The sequence below is a fragment of the Spermophilus citellus genome (assembly GCF_964194105.1).
Source record: "Spermophilus citellus genome assembly, chromosome: 10".
Classification (NCBI taxonomy): domain Eukaryota; kingdom Metazoa; phylum Chordata; class Mammalia; order Rodentia; family Sciuridae; genus Spermophilus; species Spermophilus citellus.
In genome coordinates, this window is record NC_138197.1 from 30394044 (window position 1) to 30402368 (window position 8325).

Sequence of the window (8325 nt, forward strand, 5' to 3'; positions counted from 1 at the left end):
TGGCCACCAATTGCCTATTTTAAAATTTAATTCAGCAAATGTTTCTAAGTGGGCTAGGTATGAAAGATATGGAAATGCTCACATATGGGAGGAAGAGGGGAAAACAGACACACAGATGAATAAATGCCCAGCAGTGAGGTGAAGGCCTAGCTCAGCTACATCTTGGGATTCAATGGGGACCCAAAGAAAGATGGTCTGCCTATCTAAGGGGTCAGGAACATTGAAATTTAAATTAAATCTTGAAATCTGAGTAGGAATTCACCACAGAAGAGTTCCAGAGAAGTGAAGCAACATGTGCAAAGGTTTACAACAGCTTAGCATATTTGGGGAACTGAAAAAATAACAAACACTGTGGCTAGCATTCAGGGATTGGGGGAGGGAGATAGGATAGATAGCTCGCTGGCGGAGCCTGCCTCCTAAAGACCCCACACACCATCCAAAGGAGTGCAGGCTTTGACCTGAAGCTGTGGAAGCACTTCAAAGCCTTTCTTAATGATGAAGCAACATGGGGTTTTGGAAGATGAGTCCCTATAATGCAGAGCAGGGACAAACTAGAGGGAGGGGGACTAGTGAAAGAAGCTGTTTCAATGATAGAAGCAGAAAGGATGGAAAAAGAAATAAGCTGTAAAGAAACACAGGTGGAAAATTAACAGAGTTGATCATCACTAAGATCAACAGGTAGCTGATGCATCTGGATGCTGAAGGAAAAAGAAAGTCATGGAATAAGTGCCCAAATGAATAGTGGGACCATTTGTTGAGACAAGGAGTAGGGAAGTTTGGATAGGGAGATAGTAAGCTCATTTTTTAGACATATGGAGATGAATTTGTCAGTGAGACATCCTGGTTAATAAAATAAATAATATGTTTCACTGATAATGCCAAATGCTTCCAAGAACATGGAGTGAAGCAACAGAAATTCTCATGCATTGCTACTGGAAAGGTCAAATAACACAAAGACCTTGGAAGATAGTTTGGTGGTTTCTTACAAAACTAAACATTCTTTTACCATGTGATCCAGCAATCACACTTGTTGGTATTTACCCAAATGAATTGAGCACATATGTCAATGCAAAAACCTGTGCATGAATATTTATAGCAACTTTACTTATAATTGCCCAAACCTGGAAGGAACCAAAATGTCCTTTAGTAGGCTAATGAATTAATAAAGTGTGATTCAGCCAGATGATGGAGTATTATCTAGCAATAAAAATAAATGAACAACCAACCATGAAAAGACATGGAAGAACTTTTAACTGCATACTGCAAAGTAAAAGAGTTTGATCTAAAAGGCTGTGCACTGTGTGATTCCTGCTATATGACATCCTAGAAGAGACAAAACTATGGAGATAGTAAGAATAGTAGTAGTTTCCAGAGGATGGGGAGTGCATACAGAACTCAGAATTTTTAGGGCAGTGAAACTATCCTATATACATTACAATAGATACATATCATTATATATTTGTCAAAACCCAGAGAATGTACAACACTAAGAGTGAATACTAATGCAAAGTATGAACTTCCATCAATAATAAAACGTCAGTATCTTCTCATCAACTGTAATGAATGTGCCATACTAGTGCAAGATGTTAGTAAAGAAAACCGGAGGGATGCAGGGAGCAACCACATGGGATTTCTCCTCTTGATTTTTCTATAAACCTAAACTGCTTAAAATTTAAAGCCTACAAATTAAAAGAAAAAAATGAAAAAATATTTTTGGCTTCTGATCACCTTTACATATAGTTTAAAAAAAGATTCTTGTCTAAGTAAATGAAAGCATAGGGCATAAATGATCAGGATAAAACCCCCTAATCATCTTTCAGGATAATAAGAGACTACCTTTACAACCTTAACAGATAAATCTATGCAGTCAAATCATACTGGAAAACAGAAAAGTCAACAGAGAGAGAGAATCATTAAACATGACCTTTTGAAGGGACTTTGAACCAACCATTCCATTTTAAAAATAGACAAATTGAGCTCAAGAGAGAAAGGTAATCTCTTCCAGTATCACCTAATTCATTTTTAAAAATCCACTCATCTAATATTTATTGTGTTTGGGGTCAAAAATGAATGAATGAGAGGTAATGACTATCAAGTCTACATGAAAAAAAAAATCAATGACCCGAAACTGTTAAAGCAATATAATACTTGTTTTAATGGTGGTGCACTTGGGTGCAAGGAGAAGAAACTTAGGGTTAGGCCTGAACTCCATACTAGGGTTCAGATTGTGAGTGGACTCTTCAACAGTATCCCTTCCTGACATAGAGTCAGAGCTGGAGTCCAGACCACTCACTCTGCCCTTCAATCCTCTTGAGCATGAAGATATTGCTAGGCATAACCCTGAGGGATTTGATGGACAATCAAATGATGTCATGCAAAAGTTCTGAAGATAAATGGGAGAGACCAAGGTAGGTTGCTACTTGCCAACCTGACCCTGAGGTAGTGTCTCTATCAGGTAGATAAGAGCATGTCCTACCACCTGTTTATCCCAGATAATCCTGACATGCGGCCACATGGCTTTGAGGTTTTTCTCAAGTATTGCACCACCTTCTTCTTTCTGGATTCCCTCCTCAGTGCACCATGGAGAGAGACAAGGATCCTTCCCCTGGGAGTCCCCAGCCTTTCCTGCTGGAGGTAAGGGGATCCTTACCTCCCCTCATTCTGCCTCATCCTCTCAGGCCACCATGTCACTGGGGAGGCCGTGTCCTTGGTGAACCCCCACAGACACACTTCCACCCCATCTTGGAAGAGAAAGCAGTTTTATCTGCTTTTATGCTTGACTTAAAAGAATCTTGAAAATCAGATATTTTATATCAAGTGAAAGGCAACAACTAGAAATTTGAAACCCAGTAGAAAGTCCCTCTTTTGATGAAAAATCTCTTCCGTATGTTTGGAAAGAAATCTGCTCTCACATTAATTGAACATGCCAAATATACACAAAGGAAAACAATTTTTTAAAGATCTTCCTTTTATAGTTCTGAGTTCAAAACTTTTGAATTCCTAAGCATTTCTGATGAGGTTTTAATTGTTTTTCAGACAACTCGGTGCTCCCAGCTCAAGCTGGCTTAACATCTTAGGGCATCCAACCAAATTCTATGAGTCATGTGATGTCCTTTGACATCTCAAATGTGTTCCACATCACCTTGCTCCAGAGAGATACATAAATTCCCAGAAGGGTGCATGATGCATGGCTAAGATTTGGAAATTCAGCCAGGCATGGTGGTGCACACCTGTAATCCCAGCAGCTCAGGAGGCTAAGGCAAGAGGATCGAGAGTTCAAAGTCAGCCTCAGCAAAAACAAGGCACTAAGCAATTCAGTGAGACCCTGTCTCTAAATATGCAAAATAGGGCTGGGGATGTGGCTCAGTGTTCAAGTGCCCCTGAGTTCAATCCCCGGTAGCCCCCATCCTCCAAAAAAAGATTTGGAAATTCAGGTGCAATCACAGGTTTAGTGGGCATATTCATGGACAGAAAGAATAACTGAACCTTCCATTCAGCCCCCACTGGAGGTCAATTTTGTGACTCTAAAAGATATAGATATATGATTCTTAAGATTCTTTTAAGATTTCACCATCCTGGTGCTTCTCTGTCAGCCTGTCTGAATACCAGCAAGAGAAAGTCTATGTCTCATTACCTGGAATAAAAGGGATCAAAGGAGATGAGGTAATTTAAAAATCCACAGAAGTCTCATGTGCATTCTTGGATACCAAACCAATGCCATTAATCCAAAAAGTCCTAGGAAGTGAAAACACTCTTCTTTTTTCACTCTCTCTCCATAATTTTCATTGATGAATATTTGGAGATACATTAGTCAATATTTCAAGGGGAAAAACATTTTTAAAATATACAACCAGAATAAACTAGGGAGCCACTCAACACTGAAATGTGTGATCATGGTTATAGATGCTTTGACATCTTTTTCCAGCCTTCCTGAGTATTCTCATCTCCTGCCAGCCCGAGCTCGGGCTGCATCTCTATCCTCTCCTGATTCCCTGGGGCTCCAAGAATATAGTTCCTGGTACCTGTGCTTCCACTTGGCTGATGAGTCCACTCCACCCATTCTCCCTGACACACTCCTCTTCATCTTTCTGTGTTCAATTTAAAGTCATCTCTGTGTAACCTCTCTGATCACTATCATGCATTAATAGTCTCCTATCCCTGGACCTCTAGAATCCTCAATACTCTATCCTTGCTTCTGATTACAGCACAAATTTGTTTTCATTAACTGTTAATCTCTCTGTTATCCCCATATTATAAAACCCTTGAGGGCAAGGAAGGGGTTATTCATCTCTTTATCTGCAGGTCACACATAATGCCTAGCACTTTACAGTTTGCAAACTCTAGAGTCAGTCAATCATGTGAGAGTGACAATTTGTACTGACACCTTGTACTGGCTTTGGAGAACCATTAAGTTTTAGAGAATTTTGTCTAATTATATTAAAAATGAGGCTATGTAAACTCATAAATAAATAAACTATATTTAACACACAAGTTATAGAAACTCAAAAATTCATCACTTCCTAATAATATTAAACTTTTCTACCATTTATACACTCAGGGATACTTACATTCATTGCATCTGAATGGTGAAAGTGAATATTCTGCTGCCAATCTCTTCCCAATTCCATATTTGTTAATGTCATACTGATAGTTTGAAACCATGACGGGAGTATTTACACCACAGAAATTAACAGACACTACAGATCAAGGTTTCATATATCATTTTATTGGTTTCTAAACTTAAAGTGACAAAGAAAAATGTGAATACAAGCTAAATTTAGAATGCCTGAAAACTACATTGTAAAACACACACACACACACACACACACACACACACGGCTGAGTATTTGAAAACTATTATTGAATTCAGAAAACAAGTTTCTCCTGTAATTTATAAGTGAAATTGTAACATATATTCTTGTTATTTGATTTTCACTTATTCATGAAAATATCAACCAACATATATGTCAGAAAAATATGTATTTGTCAATTGCCATCATAGGTTGGTTACAGATGTAAGAGTTTGACAAACATCAATGAAAGTGTTCTGTGAAAATCAACTGGCTATATAGGCTTATGATAAAGGCTATAGTGCATTTTATTATTATTTATAAACTGTGTACTACACATCCTTTATATACAGTAAAATGTATAATACATTTACATATCCACATGAATGCATCTATTTCCCAAGCATATCACTGCATTCAGAATAGAAAGACAACAGAGAGGACTCAACCAATCAAAGAGAGCTTACTATGATTTGAACATGTCCCCCAAAGTACATGTGTTGAAAATTTAAACCCCAGTGCAACCATGTTGAGAGGTGGATCTTTAGGAGGTGAACGGGTCACAGGAGTTCATGCTGTTAATCATAGGAGTGTGTTCTGATGAAAGGATGAGTTCAGTCCCCTTCTGTCCTTTGTGTTCTCCTGTCCTTCTGCCTTTGTCATGGGATAATGCAACAAAAAGGACCCCACAGGCTCAGTCCTCTAAACCTCTGACTTCCAAGCTTCCAGAGCTGAAAGAAGTAAACCGGCTTTTTAAAAATTACCCAGTCTCAAGTGTTCTGTTTAGAGCAGCACAAAATGGACTAAGACAAGCGATAGCAAGTGACCTTGATGTAGCCTTCAAGGGTCAGAGAAGGAGACTTGCTGGAGGAAGTGGGCACAATCCCATCAGGCGATCAGCATCAGCAAAGGCACAGGGGTCTGAAGGGCTCAATCCATGCAGGAAGCAGCGAAGAGTCTGGACTGCTGGAACAGAGGGGGCTGTTGAGAACAGTGTCAGACAGGCTGGGAGGGCTGAGTTCCGGAAATCAATGCAAGTGAGGCAGAGAAGTCTGGATTTGATTTAGCAGGCAATAGGGAGCCACCTCTGATTCTTGAAAAGGGGAGTGATGAGAAATGGGCAATGATTTAGGAGGATTAATAGAGCCACGGCGCTCAGGATAGATTGGAAGAGGGAGAGCCCCGCCTCAGTCCCTCTGGAAAGCAGAACAGAGATCACAAAGCAATTCAGGACTGAAGAGATGAGGTCATACAGCCCTCACCTGCATCCTCCAACTACTTTCCCCCATCCCTTCCTTCCACCAGGCTCAGCCACATCCCCCTCCCTCCAGCTCCCCATCCTCCAGCGCTTTTCTCTGGAGTCTATGATTAATTCTCTCTTAAAAGTATCTGGTGATAGATTCAAGGGGCATTTCATAAATTCTGTCTCATTATGTGAAGCCTAGTTTTAAAACTTCCTTTTGTCTGGATCAATTATGAAGTAATAAAATCTGACCTGAACCCAAGCCTGCATCTCTTCTTTCTCTGAGATTCAGCAATGATCAGAAAAATCTAAGAATAATGTAATTTTTTTTCCTGTGGTTATAGGAAACCCATAAGTAAGTAGCTAAATCAGCATTATCAAATGCTCTTCAAAATCAATGACGTAACATATTTATTCTCTATTCATTCTCAATATCTGTGTCTTCTGCCCTCAAATACATACCTGTACTCACACATACATACAGACCCCCAATAGTCAGCAAGGTGGTAGCTGGATATCTTCAGTGGTGTCATATTAGCATGGACCGAGAAGGAGGAATGCTTAAAAAGGAATGCTAAAACAAACAAAATATCAAATACTTACCATTTTCAATGGCTACCAGGAGTCTGGTTGCTTTGAGGGCCACAGCATGGCATCTAATTCATGATCTGCTTCAGGAATTACATTTGCATCTTCATATTTAAATGGTCCAATCCATCAAGGAGATTGAGGTGAGAAGAATGTCTAATAATTCCATGGCCTCAGCTGTATTTGGTCAAGCATGGACTTACTGGTCTTTAGGTCATACAATGGGGGATGTGGTAGTGATGGTTTTGCTGAGACATGTGATTTTATAGCCTTGATTGTCTCCTTTCTCAATGTTGATGCCTTGGGACATGGTTGGTCAGTGTATTAGTTAGCATTCCATCACTACAAGGTAATACTTGAGACAAACTACTTCTGAAGTAAAGAGAGATTTATTTTGGTTCACATTTCTGAAGGTTCAGGTCCAAGATTGGGCAGCCCCATTGGTTTGGACCTCTAGTGATGGTAGCACATTATAGAAGGAGTGTGTGGTGAGCAAACTTCTCACATTGTGAATCAGAACAGAGAGGGGATGGGGGCTTCACAATACCCTTTGAAGGCATGTCCCTAATGACCTAGGACCTCCCGCAGCCTCCATTTCTTCAAAAACCACAGCACCTCCCAGTATGCCCACTCTAGGGATTATGTCTGTATGTATGAACCTTTCAGGGATATTCATCTAAATCAGTTGGATCCTGAAAAGATGCTCCAATTGCTGAAAAAGAAAAAAAAATAACTCCAAAGTGAGTAATGCCTTCATGTTTTTTCTTCAAAAGTATAATCTACTACAAAAATAATTGCATTCCCAGGTTTTTTTCCTTCTTCCCACATTTTCTCTTCTTTCTAGAAGCTATCAGCAGAGGCCCCGAACACATTCTCACATGCACGCACGCTCATGTACACATAGTATTTCTATCCTGCCTTCAAAATGCCAACACTACAAACATGTCAGACCAAATTCCTCAGACACTTCAACTGCTGCTCTCCTCCTAGTTCCCTGTTGACAACCCACATGGGCTTGGCTCCCTAATTTTTCTCCCTTCCAAGGACAAAAATAAAAAGTCATAAATGCCAGAAATTTCTAGGGGCTAAGTCAGCTCCTTCTCATGGGTAGTTTTAATGATGGGCCCTGTCAGGTCCCTGGTGCTAGTCTCGTGGTCGGGCTAAGGCATGTTGGGGCTGTCACCTAGTCAATGAAGACCTGTCAATCTATGGCACCAGCAAGCCCTTCTTTTTTGCATTGGGTTAGGTGCTTGACAGGTCCAAAGAGTATGAGATTTCTGCTTTCCGAGGGAAAGAAACTAACACATGCACAGCTACTCAAGAATAATTCAGTACTAAATTCGGTAGCACTGACCAGAGGAGACAGTGTGGTATTGTCAACAAGTACTAGATTTGGATTCAGAAACGTGGGCCTTGTAGTTTCTTAATATCACAGATTCTCATTAATGCATTTTTAGAGTCCAAGGACTACATGACGTTAGAAAGTTCATTTGTTTATTTCTCCTGCCTCAAGACTTATTCTATTTTTTCTTTAAAAAAAATAAAATTTTATAATCTCCTGCAATTTTCTTTTATAATCTATCATTGCTCAGTATTGAGAAGTTGTTCCTTGAAGTATGTCTATATCATGCTCACTATAGATTGAGATCATTTTCTTTTAAGCTATTTTCGAAAAGCGATTTCTTCATTCATTTGCATGCATTC